This window comes from Marmota monax, unplaced genomic scaffold (genome assembly GCF_021218885.2).
Source record: "Marmota monax isolate L192 unplaced genomic scaffold, Marmota_monax_Labrador192_F-V1.1 WCK01_AAM20220418_F8-fsc00030, whole genome shotgun sequence".
NCBI classification, from domain to species: Eukaryota; Metazoa; Chordata; class Mammalia; order Rodentia; family Sciuridae; genus Marmota; species Marmota monax.
In genome coordinates this window covers 2697263-2715323 of record NW_026691988.1, presented here as the reverse complement: position 1 = coordinate 2715323, position 18061 = coordinate 2697263, and the positions used below count along the sequence as shown (strand labels likewise).

General features: G+C 39.0%; 1 protein-coding gene and 1 long non-coding RNA gene across 2 annotated transcripts in view; one reads left to right on the top strand and one right to left on the bottom strand.

Annotated features, from left to right (window-relative positions):
* Tmem200a (transmembrane protein 200A) overlaps positions 1–8984 on the bottom strand; it is a 78875-nt gene extending 69891 nt beyond the window's left edge. Inside the window, exon 1 of the mRNA XM_046449334.2 lies at positions 7929–8984. The gene's annotated coding sequence lies outside the window, so the exon portion shown is untranslated. The remainder of the gene's footprint in view (positions 1–7928) is intronic.
* Positions 8172–12035, top strand: LOC131424392 (uncharacterized). Its single transcript, XR_009227298.1, has 2 exons — positions 8172–8408; positions 8658–12035. It is a non-coding gene; the product is annotated as an uncharacterized LOC131424392 (long non-coding RNA).
* Positions 12036–18061: the final 6026 nt, after the last annotated feature.

The window sequence follows — 18061 nt, the reverse complement described above, 5'->3', positions numbered from 1 at the left end:
ATCTTTATCCCCCCATAAAAAAAGTAACCTGAAATTGGGACAAAAATTTCATCAAAGTGTCATTTATATACCAAATATTTCTAAATAGTCTAAAGGTCCATTTTTAAGGAAACAGTTGATAAATTATCTCTCTCTCTTTCTCTCTCTCTCTCTCTCTTTCTCACACACACACACACACACACACACACACACACACAATCCAATACTCTACAACATTAATAAAGTTGCCTAGAAGTTTAGGACACAAGGTTAAGCTAACAGAGCAAGTTGTAATACCAACTGTGAAAAAAAAAATCATTAAAAATTAGGAAGAAGAAATGCCAAAATGTTAGGAGTACCTTTGGGTCATAGAATTATAGGTAAATTTTCTCCCTGGATTTTTAATATTTAATATATTTTTCAAAGTTTTTATGGGAAGTGTGTATTGCTTTTATGATTATAAATAATGCCATCTCTTCAGCAATGCTAATATATTACAAATACTTGCACATATATGTTCACTGAGCCAATCTGACTCACGTTGCCAAGGGAGCCAAAATTTGTGTCTCTCCTCTGCCAACATCAGCTTAGAGAAAATACTGAAATTCTTTGGATTCATCCCACATTTCAGCCCAAAATGCTGATTCCCAAAAGAAAAATATTTTCTTTTCAGCACCTCTGTTATTAGTTCACTGTTTCCAGAAGAGCTTGCATTGTTTTTGTTTCATCAGACTCCAAAATTCTTTTCATCTCTACCAGCTTTACTCACGGTATTGCAATCATTTGTTTACATCTGGCTCTCTTATTAGATTATGAGATTCAATTCTTAAGTTATTAAATTATAAAACAGAATCCCTGATCTCAAGGATCTCACAATCCAATGAGAACAAAAACATGAATATTATCTGAACCCCAGAAGGGCCAAACATCCCCCATTCAGGTTATCGTGAGTGACTACTGCTGCTTTACCCCCTCCATCAGGAGCCCCTCTAGTCTTGCCTCCCTCTGTATCAGCTATATTAAGATACAGAGTCATAGGATTAACTGCTTCAATCCAGAGCAATGCCCTCTCCCAAATCACCCAACACAAGCCCAAATCCTACCAGAAATTTCTACTCTCTCCTGCTGAGACACAGTACATTCTCCCTCTCTGTAAGAAGTATCATGCAGGTGCTCAACAGGTGAGTTTCTGCTGGTCTCAGGGTGGAGGGCGATAAGTTCTTAGTCCTGCCCAGAATGCTCTCTCCCCCTCTCTGCCCATGCATATTCATCAGCACTCACCTCCAGTTGGCTTCTGCATGTTAGAAGGGCACTATAACACTTATGTTCAGCTGCTGCTATTAATTTTGTATTTTACCACACTAGCTGACACTGTACTCCTGGTTGCTCTCTGATTCTTTCAACTCTAAAATTATATTTTTTCCGTTACATTAAGTTTTATGCATGGTTGTCTTACTTCCTCAAATAGGCTGTAAGATTCTCACAAATACATCTATTGTCATAGACATTCTCATTACCCTTCTTCTTTTGCACATGCACATGTGCTTGTGTGTGTGTCATTCAATTCTTGAATTATTAATTTATAAGACAGAATCCCTGATCTCAAAGATCTCACAATCCAATGGGAACAAAAACAGTCTTCTGCATATTTGATTGTACATCTGAGCATATACAAACTTCCCTTTGCATTTGTTGGTGCATGACATGTGGTTCATATTCCATCAGTAAACCTTTTCATTTAGAGCAGCTTCAGATACATATACCTTTGAAACTTAAGTGTGTCCCACATACCTACTGCATTCAGCACGTGCTGGTCTCTCCCTCCTCCCCACCTCCTTCTTATCTTTCATATTTCAGGACAAAGTATAAGTATCAAGGTAACTTCAGGCCATAGCAGTTGGCAGAAGTTCCTTTTAAACTGAAGTCGGTGACTAAAATTAAGCTTTCCAAACATCTGACTTGCTGACGTGTCTACCCTGCATAATGATAGAGATCCTGTATGGACGGGCAAAAGCCTACTAGATCATTAAGTTTCTGCCAAAGCTGAGTGCAATCCTGCTGGACAAGTCTCTTCAGATGGTCTTCTCTCATCTTGCACTCACAGGTCTTAACACTTAGATCACTGCTTTCTTTCACAACCAGATACCCCTGCTGATTTCCCCATTGCTACACTCAGACTTGAAATTGACCTTGCCCTGCTAGGACTAGGATGCCACCCTGACGATTCAGGATGAATTCTAGATTCAGATAGACCATGGATTCTGTGGCAGCTCTTTTACATTCTGATCTGGCTCCAGGAACTCAGGCAAGCAAGTTAATCTCTCTGAGCCTTCATTTCCTTGCTCAAAAAGGGGAGGGGGCATGATATTTACCTTTCCAGGACTGTAATGAAGGTTTAGTGAGCTCATATATCTAAAGCATATGGTAGATGCTTTACATATGTTAGCTCTTCTTTTTCACAGTGCCTGATAACGAATAGAATCCAGTCTCCCTCAGAGAAGCTGCACATTCCACATTCTTATTGACTTATCCCAGGAAGGACATTTAAAGCCAGAGTAGATGGCAGAGCTCCTGTTCTCAGATCAACAATCAAAAGTCAGTTGTTCTATTGATCTGCCCACCTGCTCAACTTCCTGATACTGCCCCCAATCCCTTTCCTTGCTATACCCCAACCCCCAAACCAAGAATCTATGTGATATTCTTTGCTAAGGTTTTACCTTGGCACCCTTGTCCATCTTTTCTCTGAACATGGACACTCTGCACTTTCACTCTAATAACCTGTATTCTACGACTTATGTCTGCCCTGTACTCTGGTAGCCTGATTTGCACAACAAAAGGCTTTTTGAGTCCATTATCTAGTTTGGATACAGTGGGTTTGAGAGATGGTATTCCATAGTGGTTACATACCAGGGTATGGCATCAAAATTCCAGGTTTTGAATTCCAGATTTGACTACTTAATAATAACATAATCTTGAGTACACACCTACCTCCCCTAAATTTTAATTTTCTTACTTTAGAGGGATGTTATGAAGTTTAAATAATACAATGAGTTCAAAGCATACAACACAGGATCTGCCATACCAGGTAGGTCCTCAATAAAAGTCAGTTCTACACGTGCCTCTAGGACTCAGAGTGACCACTGGCTGCCTTTCTACACAATCTAGTTGATGTTAACCTATCTACCACCATGCACAACCATTTCACCTACTGGCCCAGCCTGTCTTCCTGGTCTGGTCCCTTCTGACCCATTTCATTCCACAAATGTTTCTATTAACACAGATACTTCTTCATCCTGACTTATAACCTCACCAGAAATTCATAATGCTGCTCACACACAGTTTTCATCAATATTCTAAGTAGGGACACAATATCTTATCTTAAGTACAAACCCTAAGTTGTGCCAGCTGCTCCCCCTTAGCCCATCTCCAACAAACCCAATGAATTGCATAAATAATATTTCTGGATTCATCACATCACTTCCATGTTTGAGTTTTCCCTGGTCTACAATGCCCAAAGCAAAGGTCCTCAATCTCATAATGACCAGATGTACAGTTTCTGAAAATGAAATCCCTAGGCTGGAAATAAAGCACAGGGATTTGCTAATAGTACACAGATATGGATAAATTGGGGACTCCTTGTTCAATATTATTCTGGAAATCACACTTCTTTTAACACGCCTAGGCAGGAGGGAATTATTTCATTGCTGAATATCACCTTGGTTAGGAGGAAGGTCCCACTATTGGAACTTGAACAGCTTTGGGTACCTGAGTTGCCTCCAAGGGCAAACTCCACATCTTTGTGTAAGAAGAGAAATTATCAACAGTAAGAGACATGTTACTTTTAATTGGCAGCATCATTTTCTTGAGAGAATCACATTTCTATGTGATCTCAATAGAATTGTCCCTCATGGACCAGCCTCCTCCTCCCAATCTGGCTACCACCAGAACCACATATACACAAAGTTGGGCACAAGATCTAGTCTGAGATTATCACAGAAGCAAATCTCTGCTGGACATAGAGACTGATGCCATAACTACAAAGCAAGGCCACTCAGAATCCTTCCAAAAGAGTCACACAAACAGAACCTGGAAGAGACAGGATCTTTCTTTCTTATGGACCCCAACCCAAGAGTGGAGTATTGTAACTTCCAACAGTGATCTTTCTCTATACATATAAAGAGGGTCGATCCAGAGAGAAGTGGAGCTAAGAAATGAGAAAGGGAAGAAATAACCCTCACAAGACATGTGAATCTCTGGTTCCAGCTGAGACTAAAACAAGATCCACTTTTGGACTTTCCATTCATGTCTGTCAATAAATCCCTTTTTGTTTAACCTAGTTAGATGTAGTTTCTTTGTGCACATAATTAAATAAATCCTGACCAATTCCCTCCCACAAAAACACAGGGTAGTGTGGTGGTAGGGGGGACTCTTGGTGCAACTGGTGCAACAGAGTGAGAAGGTACTGCAGAGGGAATGTATGGATCCACAACTGGCTACACTATTATGTTTTCTGCATAATCTCACCTTTGGGGACAAAGTTTCCAAAGCACAACTTGCTACTAGAACACTCCCCACTAATTAACACAAGAATCTTCACCTTTATTGAAGTTATGGATATTTACTTTTTCCAGTGGTACTCAAAGCTCTTGAACCAATCTTATCAATCACTCTGTGATAGTCATATTCCCAGAAATCTGCTGGGAAAGGGGAAGGAAATGAAGTGGGGGGAAGCAAAAATTGGAGCAATCAGAATGAACATAACTGTGAACTCAAGGTCCTTCTGGGCATCTTAGTCTCATAATTGGAGATTCTTGTCTTTGAGAATGTAAGCTAAATTTTGACTCAGAAATTCAACCTCCACAGAAATCTGACACCAACCTTATCTTTCTCTCCTGTTTACTCAGGGTTTCTAAAGTGTGCATTAGCTTCTGCTATCTCTATAAACCCTGCAGAAAGGCAATGGCTCATACTGATGCAAACGTGCTTTGCAGTACTAGTCTTGGTTTTGTCACCTTTCTGCTCTAATTACCTCTGAGGGTTGCAATGAAAATCAATTGCCATTATTTGTAAAGATTCATCAAAAACCATCAAGTACCAAGTGAAAATTGGTATTTATTATTTTATTCTGTATTGTCAACTCAGATAATAAATGATGGGCCAGATGCCTTAGGCTAGATCGCCTTTATTACCTATCATCACAGCCATTATCCATGCCTTCCAACCAGCACATCCTCCAACTTGCCTCCCTCCAACTGTAAAGTCACACCCCCCACACACATTCTGATTTCTCCCTGCCTTTAATTCCATCAGAATTCATCATGCAGTATTTTAAAAGAATGTAAAGGTCACCAGTCCAAAGTACTTATTCTTTCACAAAGGTCAAGGAACTTTTACTGGGACATGTAATCAGTAGCTCAGTCAAGATGACAGCTCCCCATTCCTTGCCCTTTGCAAAACACCATACTGTTCCCTGGTCTGCAGCAGCTCCCTGGTGCTCACAGACACCCTTGTTCTGCTAGGTAATCTGTGGCATATTGACCATACCCATCACCACCAGCCCAGAACCTACCATCAGAGTGTCTATTAGCTAGCATGGCACTCCAGCAAAGCCTCTTTGATGTTTTCTGAGTGCTGGGGCACATTTCAGATCTCAGCAAACAAAAAATATTTTAAGTACAGAAACAAGTGGATAAACTTAATAAATCTGCAAACCATATATTCCTCAGTAAAATGAAAGGTCGATCTCATTGCAGGTTTATTTTTCTGTCACTACACAAGTTCTTTTTCCCAATATATTTTGCTTAACAAAAACTCCGCACGCTGTCTCCCATTTAGAGTGAGTAACAGTTCACGAAATTTATTTTTAAACTGTATCCTCTTTTAAATTTTGCATTGTTTGATAAATAATGTGAAAATGTATTACTTGCTATGAGGACTTAATATTATCTTTTTTGCTTAAGATACAAAAAGGTGATTTTTTGCTTTTATCTTTGTTCTTATCAGTTTCTATAAGTAAAATATGAATTTCTTTTTTACTTGTGCTAAGATTTCCCCTGGGAATGAGACAGTTTAACCAATCAATTGAAATTCATTTACCTTATATGTTAGTAGTCATCTTTCTCTGTCCAATGAGCTATTGTCAAAACCCTGAAACTAAACAAGTCCAAATATAGCCATGTAACTCTTGAAGCATTCAAAACTTCTCTAAAAATTCTTCCAAATTGAAATGACAAGTGCACCCACCCCCTTTTACGGTGATCCTGCCTGATCTTTTAAATCTTTCTGATTTCGGGTATATTTTGGATACTCTGCACTTACCTAGACCTGCATCAGAAGCAACAGGTAAAGCCTTCTCTGTCCCAACTGCTTGAAAATTGCATACAGAGACTTTCTACATATCAATTTCCTCTTTAGTGAAGGCTTTCCCAGACTAGATACAAAGATAATGAAGATAATTATACAACCAAAAATACAAATTATAACTAAATTATCTCATGATTTTAAGCTATATAGCAGGACTTGGAAGGACTGGAGGAAAAGGGAGAGGGGAATCATGAACTAAAAAGAATTTCCATGCACACATGAGTTTGTCAGGATGAACCCCATTACTATATACAGCTATAAATCTCTAATTAAAAGAATGAAAAATTCTTCTCACTTCATTATACATTTTTAAAAGTAAGACACCCATAACATAAAATTGCTAAAATATTGAACTATAGTTTCCACTTAACAGAAGCATTATTTTCTGTTTAGAAGAACTCCTATTTCTCACTTGAGTTGTCGAAAAGCATGAAACTACTTACTATCAGATGCTTGGTATGGGTAAACAGTAGTGGAAAAATGAAGCAAAGTTTTAAAAGTTTCAAAATTTAGCCTACTTTTCACAAAATGGTATTATTTTCTAGTATCAGCACCTGAATAACAAACTGAAGGACATTTTATGTGTTTTCACAATGCAAAAAAATGACAAACCATTAAAGAAAACAGCACTCACAGGCATTGTTAACATTTATGCAAAAAATAGTACAGAAAGTGAACTTAGGAACTTGGTTTGACTGCAAAACCAAAAAGTTAAATATACTTACTAACAAACAATATCTGTAGATTTCTGAAATGTTATCCACAACTACTTCTGAACGTTTTCAGAAGAAATGACAAGGTAATACCAACATTTTAAGTACACCACACTAAGGTGTAGAGGAGCAGATTCCAATTAATATATGTGTGTGTGTGTGTATACACACACATATATGCACCTGTCTTTCTTTCTGACATTACCAATGCCTGCTACTGAACAATGAACTATCATTATTACACACACACACACACACACACACACACACACTTCTCTAAATCAAAGTGCAGCAAATACTAACAGAGCGATTGCGCCCACACAATGTGAAGTGTTGGCTTGAACAATTAATTATCCCAAAAGAATGATTAATGAAGCGAATCTTGCAAACCTTTTCTCTTAAGGACAGACTTTACAGGGAAAAAAATCAGTAATGCTGAATTTTGCAAATAATTGCTTTCACCTCTCCATTTTTGCCTATGTAGGTACAACCACACAGAGATACTGCTTTAGGAACCCCTGCCCATACTTTGTTCTGCCATATATTAACGACATGAACATCTTTACAGAGAATGCTGACTCCCTGGAACCGAAACAAAGGAGGGTGTAGCTTGGAGAAACCTGGCCAGGCACACCAGGACTCCGGGTTTTCAGAGGCTGCCCCGTGAGGCTTTTCTTGCGCTCTGGGGACTTAGGAGTCCAGAACGGATGTCGGACTTGGTTTATTTCCCAAACTTCAGGCGTCAGTGTTTATCCTAACTCTGGAGGCTGGGGCGGAGGGGAGGAGAGGAGGCTGAAGAAGCGTGCCTTTTCAGCCACAGGGCTTGCCCACCTACCTCCCCACGCCCAGAAGCACTCTTTCCTGCCCCCTCACCTGTCGTGAGCGCAGAGCTTCGGTGTCCAGTGACCTCTTGGTTTTCGCTCCGCGAGCTGTCCCGACGGCGGGTGCCTCCGGAGGCAGAAAAGGAGGCGGCGGGGTCGGGGGCGTCAGCAGGAATCCTGGCAGCCACTAGCAGCCGCGGTCTCCCTACCCATCCTGGCGGGGCTCGGGCAGCGGACGCGGCGCGGTCACCGGGGGCGGATGAGTCAGGCGAGGGGGCGGGCGGAGGGAGTGCAGGCGCTCCTACCCCCGCGCCTGGGTGACGCTGGAGGCCTCGGACCTGGGGGCGCGCCGCTGCTTGTGCCCGTCCGGGGCTGCGGGGTCGCTGGCCGCCGCCATCGGGCGCGCAGAGCCCAAGCGTTCCTGCCCTCCGAGGGCACGGGCACCGAAGGCACGGGCACCGAGGGCAACGAGCGAGGCAGGGGCAAGGGACCACTGCTCAGGCGTTGCCGCCGCTTCCAACAAAGACAAAAGGTATCTGGGTCTGGGAGGGAAAGTTTTCTGCTAGGCTCCTGACGGATCCCAGCCCCAGATCTCAATCCCGAAACCTCGAAGGGGAGAACTGGGGGAGGGGTGCGGGGCGGGCTTCCAGGAGCGTCGCCGCGCGCTCGGGACCGGTGTGGTGTCAATCGCGTTGCCACCCACGACCCGTGGGAACTCCTCCGGCCCCGCCGGCCCCCTCTTCCTGGAGAATGCAGACAGAATCCACTCCTTCCCTTTCAGGACCCCCAGTCTCGCCGTTGTGCCCCCAAGTCGCAAAGTTGCACTTCTAGAGCCCAGATCAGCCTCCGACAAAATCCATCTTCCAGAACAAAGTACCGCTTTCAGGCGCCCTTTGCAGGGCTGAAGGCCAGAGGGCGGAAACGGACACACCCACTCGCCTCTGGCTGCAGCCGGACCCGGGTTCCAAAGTCAGAGATCCCGGTCCTGCGGTTCCCTACTGCACTGGGGGAGCCCCGGCCGATTTGGGGATTTTCTTGGAGCCGGCGCCTCAGGACCCTGGGTTCCACGCCCCTCGGATGCTTTCTTATCAGATGCCACCTTGGCGGGTCGGGGTCCCCCTGGCGGCTGCGCGAGTGCTGCTGAGAACAGAACCGAACCAGACCCATGGCGAGAACTGCCCACAGTGCCCAGCCCTGGGGAGAGCAGTTTAGGGAACGAGGGTCCAGGGCTTGAAGGGGTCAGAGCTAGGACTGAGGCGGATTAAGTCACTCAGGGCTCCAATAAACAATGCTGAAGTTAAACTCCAAATGTCACAGTCAATGTCGGACTGACTTTGCCCCTCCTCCTTGTCTCATTGAGTGGAAACTGTGCCCTATTCCTCAAATAATACAATAGTTACCCCCAATTCAGCAGAGATAGAGTGATGACTGTATACATGAAGGTCAATTCAATAAGTTTCTCGTATAATTCTGAATTACTGAATATTCCAACCAACACACTGGCGTATGCAAAGCACACCAGCCCCCTGCGGTAGTGATATGGTAAATCTGTGTGTTCCTGGATGTTTTTAAGTGATAAACTGGAAGGAAATATGTTATTCTGTTGCTGTCTATTTGTGTATTTCAGTATGTGTCTGCTGATATCACTTTTGAGAAAAGTCTATTTCCGGGGTAGAAAATGTATGGAGAGGGGGCGGTCTTCCATACAAAAATTTCCACATTAAAAGAAAATCTTGGAAATTAGACACGGCAATGAAGAAAGACTGTAGAAATGGACTTATTGGGGGGGCTGGGGTTGTGGCTCAGCGGTAGAACGCTCGCCTCGCACATGCAGGACCCTGGGTTCGATCCTCAGCACCACATAAAAAAGTGAAATAAAGGTATTGTGTCCGACTACAACTAAAATAAATAAATAAATATTTAAAAAAGAAATGGGCTTATTGGGGTAAAATTTTGCTTTGACTAAAATAATTTGCAGATTACTTTTGAGTAGAAATCTCACAGCTGAAATATTTTTTAAAAAGAAAGGGCAACTTAATGAGACCCTGACTCAAAATATAAAATAAAAAGAATTGGGGATATGGCTGAGGGATTGAGTTCCCAGGGTTCAATCCCTTATATCAAAAGAAGGAGGGGACCAAAGAATTGGGGTGGGGTGGAGAAATGAGTCACCTCTCTAACCCATCTGTAGTTTTAGTCTTAGTCCATGTGCATCCAGTACTATTTTGCCCAGAGCCACCTGCTCAACGCTCTTAGGTTTTCTTATACATTTGTCAAGAAACCCCTCTAAAGGCACATGAGTCCACTGGGCTTTCCTACTAGCTGCTGCCACTGCATTTTATAAAGTAGTACCCGAAGCCACATTTCTCCACAAAGATCCTAAGAATGGACACTTCCTGGTAACTCTCACTAGTTTAATGAATAATAGGCTCATAGTGTGCAGAAAAGTCCTTTTGACACCCTCTTTGAAACACGCAGTGAAACACTTACCATGGCCATGGAGCCATTTTAGGCATTGAGTGGCTTAGCATTCCTCAAAAAGAGACTGAGGAGGACCATGAAAAAAGAAATAAGCATATTCTTATGCCCAGTGGTAGTGATTTCTCGTTTCTAAACTTAGATTTCAGTGATTCAACCAAAAATAGAAAAAGAAGAAAGATGGACTAAGTAAGAGAACCAAAAGGAAATTACTTAAATTTCTTTAAAAATGATGACCATTAGTCTCAGTGAAGATTGAGATAAAATGTCATATAAATTGAGGATTATCTACACTTACAGTAGTCCAAGCAACTCCCAAGATATACTTTTATAGAGTTGAGTGCTCAATGTAAGCTCAGGTAAATTATTTTATCTTTGCTAATGGCCAATATTTTTCCATCTGAAAAGAGCCCAGTGAGTGTAATATGCCAGTAATGGATTTTAAATTTTAGTTCTACACCCACCTTTGAAATAATAGATGAGAATCAACTATTTCCTTTCTCTTACCATCAAAGCAGCACTGTACTTCACACATAATGTGTTTTTGTTGTTGATGTTGTTTTCTGTATCTACCTGAGATGTATAAGCTTCCACTAGAACAAATCTATCTTAGAAAACTGTATGGTGGAAAGATGGTGATCCTCCCTATCATTCAAGTTTAACCACCTAAAATAAAGACTTTGAACCTAATATTTCCTATTTCTTAAGTAGAAGCAAATTACCTATTTTTAAATATTATTGAGAAATTTATTAAAATAATTTATAATATTAAGATTCTTCTCATCTATTACATAGATCCTCAACACATTTAATTACACACACACACACACACACACACACACACTCCCCAAATTTGTTTTAATGGTATGGTCAAGAAAGAAAGATTCATTATCTTGAGGAAAAAATGTCAAACTATGAAGATCAACATTCGAAAATTTGGTACATTATAAATGTTTTCTAATGGATGGAAATAGAATTTTAATGAAATGTGGAAACATACATTGGAATGAAAATGAGTATTCTTAAGTAGATCAGATAACAAGGCTAAAAGAAAGCCTGTTAGAAATTGTGTGTGAAATTATACCCACTTTTTGCAACAAATATATTCCATAGTATCCCCAAATTTGAGAAGGGGTCCTCAACCAGAAAATAAAAATGTCTTCAATAGGGGAAATAATTGGAATTGTTTGCTTGACTTTTATCTGAATTACTTTGCTCCTGCTGTGAAATAGACTGATAGTTTTAAAGCCCCTGAGGTTCCTCTGCTGGCAGCCGTGGTTGCTGTTTTAAAGTAGGGGACAAAGAAGAATAAAGGCAAAACAGAAAATTATTTTTCTGATTTTATTCTTGAAATAAGAAAATATGTAGAAGGAATACAATAAAGATAAAAGGGTATTGGAAATGCATTTTAAAATAAGTTAAGATAATTTTATTTCACTGTGATTTGGAATAGCAGTTTGTCATATTTTTTTCTTTTTGATTATGTATAATTGGCTAATAATGTAGTAGATGTAGCAGGAGAAAGCTGTTGCTAATTCTTTTTCTGTTCATCAAATGTGCAACTGAGACTGCTAATCCCTCTCAAATAGATGCCTTATAATGTTAAGACTGATGCGGCTACTTAAATATTTTATAAATTCTGTATTAACTTCCTGATGAGATAATAAACCTGATAAGATTCCTTCTGCCTAAGGGGCACTGTCAGCATACCTGTTAAAAATGCTAGAAGGGAACTAGGCATGGTGGCCCATAATTGTGATTCCAGCTACTCAGGAGGCTGAGGCAGGAGGTTCACCAGTTTGAAGCCAGCCTCAGCAACATAGTGAAATCCTGTAGCAAAATAAAAATAAAAAGGGCTGTTGATGTAGCTCAGTGGTAAAGCTCCCTGGATTCAATCCCCAGTATCTGAGAAAAAGAAACATGCTAGAAAGGGCATACTCAGCATACTCTCTCTTTAAAAACCCTAGTTATTTCCTCCAGACAGATTTGTATTTATACAAATGGAAAGTTCACCGCGTGGCTGATAGCCATCCAAGAGGTACTTTTAAAAAATATTCTGATAGTGTGTTTTAGTATGAGTCTACCACAGACAATAAAGACTTGACTGAAATAGAAGTATAAGATGGTAGTGGTGCCCCACCCATTTCACTGTCCTTGGTGCTGAACCAGTCTCACTTCATTAGTGCCTGGTTCTCAAAGTGTGATGAAGGATCAGCCACACTGACATCACTAGGAAGCAATGAATAGCAGGATCTCAGGCCCAAGCCCAACCCTAATGAACCATACCTGGAAACTCAACAACATCCCCCAAAGGATTCAGATTTGTTTGTGTATTAGATTTAAGAAATGCTGCATTAGTATACAGTTCATGTTGCCCTGGGACTGATTTCCTGCCTACATCACCTGTACTCAGTGGTGTTATAGCCACTTGCATGAAACAGCCAGCTTAAAATTCCAACTTGTGAATTAATTTTATCTGGGGAGTGCATGATAGTATAGTGGAGAAAGGAGGTGCTTCTCATTGGCTCTGCTGTTTGGAATTTGAACAATAGGAATATGGCTTCATGGTGAGGTGGGTGTCTGAAGAACACCATTATAAATCATCATTTGTCTGTCAGAGATTAGAAGAAGCCCAGAGATTCTGGTTTATTGAATGGAGGATATAAAGAAACACACGTGGCCCAGCAGTAGCAGTAGTGCTGTATCACTGCAAAGGAAGGGCAACATAATCAGATAGAGAAACACAGCAGACAATCTTGGCACACAAAATGTGCTGTATGTTTCCTAACTTCTAAGTGAAGAAATGAGGTGGAGATCTAGCTAAAGGAGTTTATGCCAAATTTTATTCCTACAAGAACCTGACAGTCCTTAGCAAATACTTCTACTCTGTATCAGCCAGAGCTTACAGAGTGACCTAGAGCACACCTGGCAAATCACCATCCCAAATGAGTTTTAGAGAGTAATGGATCCAAGGGAATTCAAGATAGAGGTACACAGGAGAGTGCAACCAGCTCCCCCTTTGATCCCTGTGGTCCAAACAACCAGCCACTAATGAGAAAGTATTGGGAAAAATGACCAAGCAAAGTAATTACATGGGGGACAGAAGAGTGCAACTCAATTTCCATTTGAGTTGTATGTTGGAAGAACCAGCTGAAAAGGATCACGGGAAATTAGTCAGGTGGGCATGATTACATTCATTCTGGAGACTTGGAAATCCATATTTGGGTGATGGGTAGGCTACATAAAACCTACACCATCCACCCAGAGAGGACTCTCACCCCACCCTACAAATAGAACTCTAGGGAGATGCTAGATGCTCAGCTGAGATCATCCATTCAGCCATAGGGGTGCAAGAATTTAATTGCTCCAGAGTACATATCCCAAAGACCCAAATTTCCATTTAGAGCTCGACTTCAGCAATCAGAACTTCCCAAATAGATTTCTGCAGCACTTCCAATGGGAAGAGTAGTGTTCTAAGACACCTAGACAAAACCCCAATAGAAGATACTTCAAGTTCCATTCCCTCATCCCACCCCCGGTACCTGGTGAGCAGTGAAGTTGAGCGTCATCTCAATCAGCTACCCTTCCAATGTACCCCAGCAGGCATAGAGTCAAAAATCACAAAAGGAGGTCGGATTTAATATAAACCAAACTGAGTTCCCTTTAAGAGCCACGTAGCCTAAAAACTAAAATACAGAAGGATAGTCTGGAATAGGATGTAAATACTCAACTTTAGCTACCTCAGTGGAAAAAATTTAAGCATTTTTAATTAAGAAGTTTTCTTTTCTCCTTTATCATTTGTATTTTTAGTTGTTGTTCTGGTTATATTTGCTGATTGGTTCATATATATCTACCTATCCATATCTATCTATATTTTTGGGGGGTAGGGTTCTCCCTATTTTATAATTTCCTTTCCTTTTATTAACCTTTTATTATTTTGTTCTGTTTCTCTAAAGAGTGGTGATTTTTTGCTTGTTTTCTTTTTTGTTTGTTTTTGTTTTTTTTGTTTGACGTTGGAAGGGATATTGTTGTTTTCTATTTGTTTGCTTGTTTTATTGTTCTTACTTAATTATTCTTTATTATTCATCTATCCCTGTAATAGCAATGTATCTTGTTTTCTCCCTTCTACTCCTTCACTTTCCACCTCTTTAGGGCCATCATGCACTACCTTAATTTTATTTTCTCTACTCTCACATTTTGAATAGTTTAACCTTCCTATTGCCTTCATACTCAACTTCTTTACTTTTAATGAACTGTATATTTAACATCCTTTAAATCCATGTAGTTTATCTCTTTCAGGAATGAAATAAGGTCTTCAGAGGAAGCCACACTATCATAAGAGTTCCCTAAGAGTGATTCAAAATCAGCAAATTGAATCTACAAAGCTGAGAAGAATGAAGAACTCTTTCACTTGTAATAGTGATATGAGCTCTGAGATGAAGAGCCTGGCTCACCCTGGGGATGTTTGTGGGTGGGGAACTGAGACAAATAAAATTCAAGCCAAATGTGGTGATTCCTGAGTTACCTCTTCCAAGCCTAAAAAGAGCTGGAGGTCAGGCAGACACACCTCCACCTCGTCCTCCCAGCACATGGTCTGAAACTCCCATGAAGAGGGGGGTGTCTCAGAGTTGTTCAGCCAAAAAGGAGTAAAAACCTTTAGAGAAACTCTGCCTACAGACTCCTCTAACAAGTTTGATCACTTAGGGTCAAATCTGAGAATAAACAAATTGTCCAATAACTGAATCCCTGGGAGAGGTGGGATACTCATTTCAAAAACCTGAGAAAGAAAAATAAATACCTAAATAAACTGACTCCCAGAAAATGGTGGAGGGAAAACAATAAGTCTCAACTCATCCACAGTCCAGAATCGAAACAGTACGATAACACCTGACCCAAAAGCCAAATACAGTTTAAAGGCAATTTTTACTTTTCTTAATATTTAATTTTTCAACTAATCCATGAAATTTATTTTAATTTGCCACTCAGATTAGTGGACTGCTGGAGAACATTGTTGATAAGGTTTTTTTAAAGACTTATTAGTATAAGGTGCTGTTATGAAATAGCATAATTACTGGAGATTAGTATTTCCTCTTAAGATAGTGTTAGAATCTGGATATGGTAGTAAGTTCAAATTGTGTGAAAACATTGAAACCAAGACATTTGCCCAACCCAGGGCCAAGAAAAGAAAAAGCAGTTCACTAAAGGCTATTATATAAACATAGAAGAGATAATTATCCTACAAGATGGGTAGAAATACAATATGAAAAAATCAAAGGAACAAGCCACCCCAAATACCTTCCATTATCTCCACAGAAAGGATATTCCAGAAAGAGAAAAGAGAAGGTTTATAATTAAAATTTTCAGTGAACTAAAAGACTATGTAAGGAATTACAGAGAATATACAGGAAGTAAAAGAACATTTTAATAAAGAGAGAAGGTTTTTTTAAAAGAATCGAAAATAAATTCTGAAAATGAAGGACTCAATAAATTGAATTAAAAATTCAACTGAAAACACCACCAATAGATTAAGCAACTTTGAAGACAAATTCTCAGGCCTTGGAGACAAAGTATGTAATCTTGAAAATAAAGTTGACAATAAACAAAAGATGTTAAGAGACCATATACAAAATATATATATACAAAATATACAAAAATTAAAATATTAAGACAGCAAATATAAGAATCATTGATTTAGATGAAAGCACCAAAATGTAAACTAAAGGTGGTCACAATCTTTCTAATGAGATAATAGCAAAAAAAAAAAAGTTTTTTCAAACCTTATCAATGAGATGGACATATAAATACAAAATTCATTTAGAACCCCAAATAGTCAAGATCAAAAGTGATCATCCTCAACACACATTATAATGAAAACACCTAATATACAAAATAAGGATAGAATTTTATAGGCCACATGAAAAAGCTGCAGATAAGATCACATTTAGAGGTAAGACAATTAGAATTTCAACTGATTTCTCAGTCTAGACATTAAAAGTCAGAAGTGCTTGGAACAATATATACCAAGCCCTGAAAGAAAACAAGTGCCAATAAAGGTTACAATATTCAGCAAAACTATCATTCATAAATGAAGATGAAATTAAAACCTTCAATAACAAGCAGAAACTAAAAGAATTCTTAACCACTAAGCTTTCACTATAAAAATATTCAATGAAATATTTAATGCAGAAGAAACAAAAAATTAATATCTGAGTCAGTGTATGGATGAATCACACTAGAAGAATAGTCAACCAAAGGAGAGTCAAGTCTGAATTAAGCATTAGGAACAAACAAAAATGACAGGAAATAAAAATTATCTCTCTATAATAGTCCTTAATGTAAATGGTTAAACTCTTCAATCAAAAAACATAGATTGGCAGAGTAAACTAAAAAACAAGACCCAACCATGTTGTTTATAAGTGATTCAACTTAAAGGTAAAGATAGTCACAGGCTAAAGGTGAAAGGATAGAAAAAGATATAGCATGCAAATGGATACCAAAAACAAGCACAGATAGCTACTCTCATATCAACAAAGTAGACTTCAAGCCAAAATTAATCAAAAGAGACAAAAAAAACTAGGATAAATATCCAATGGCAAAATATAATGATTATAAATATTTATCTCCCTAATGTTGGTGCATAACATATAACAAACCCTACACAATATAAAAAATCAAATAGACCATGATACAATAATATTATATGATTTCCATACACGTCTCTACCCAATAGATAGATCTTCCAGATATAAGTTAACTGGGCTCCTTGGAACTAAAAAAAATACTATTAATCCAGCAGACCTAACTGATAGCTGTAGAATATTTCATCCATCAACAACAGAATTTATTTTCTTCTCAATGGAACATGGAACTTTTAAAATATAGATCATATTTTAGAACATAGAGCAAGTCTTGGCAAATACAGGGGTGGATAGGGTAGGAATTTCTTGGATCTTATCAAATCATAATGTAAGGAAAATATAAATCAACAATAAGAATAAAACCAAAAATCATTTTGACACCTATAGATTAACCAATATACTTTTGAATGAAGAACTGATCATAGAAGAAATCAAATGAGGAAAAAAATTCTTAGAGACAAATGAGAACAGAGATACAACATATCAAAATATCTGGGACAGTATAAAGACATTTCTAAGAGGAAAATTTATAGCACTGAGCTTCTGCATTAAAAAAGTAGAAAGACCCCAGATATAGTCAAATGTTATGACTCAAGACACTAGAAAAAGAATAAATTTATTCCAATACAGTTGAAAATAGGTAATAATCAAGATTGGAGCTTAAAGAAATTGAGAATTAAAAAGCAATAAGAAGGATCAATGAAATGAAGAGTTGATTCTTTGAAAAGATAAACAAGACTGATAAACCTTTAAACAAACTAACCAAAAGATAAGACCCAAATATACAAAATTAGAGATGAAATGGATGATTAAAATGGAAATACCACCACAGACATTTTCTGAAATACCAACAATCATTAAAAATGGAAATCAATAAAATGGAAAATCTAAAATATATTGACAAATTTATAAACACATGTGATCTGCCCAAATTAAGCCACTAGAATATAGAAACCCAAACAGACTGATATCGAGCAATAGGATGGAATAGAAAATTAAAAGCCTTCCAATAAAGAAATGCCCAGAATCAGATGAATTCTCAGCTTTGGTCTAAGAGATCTTTTAGGAA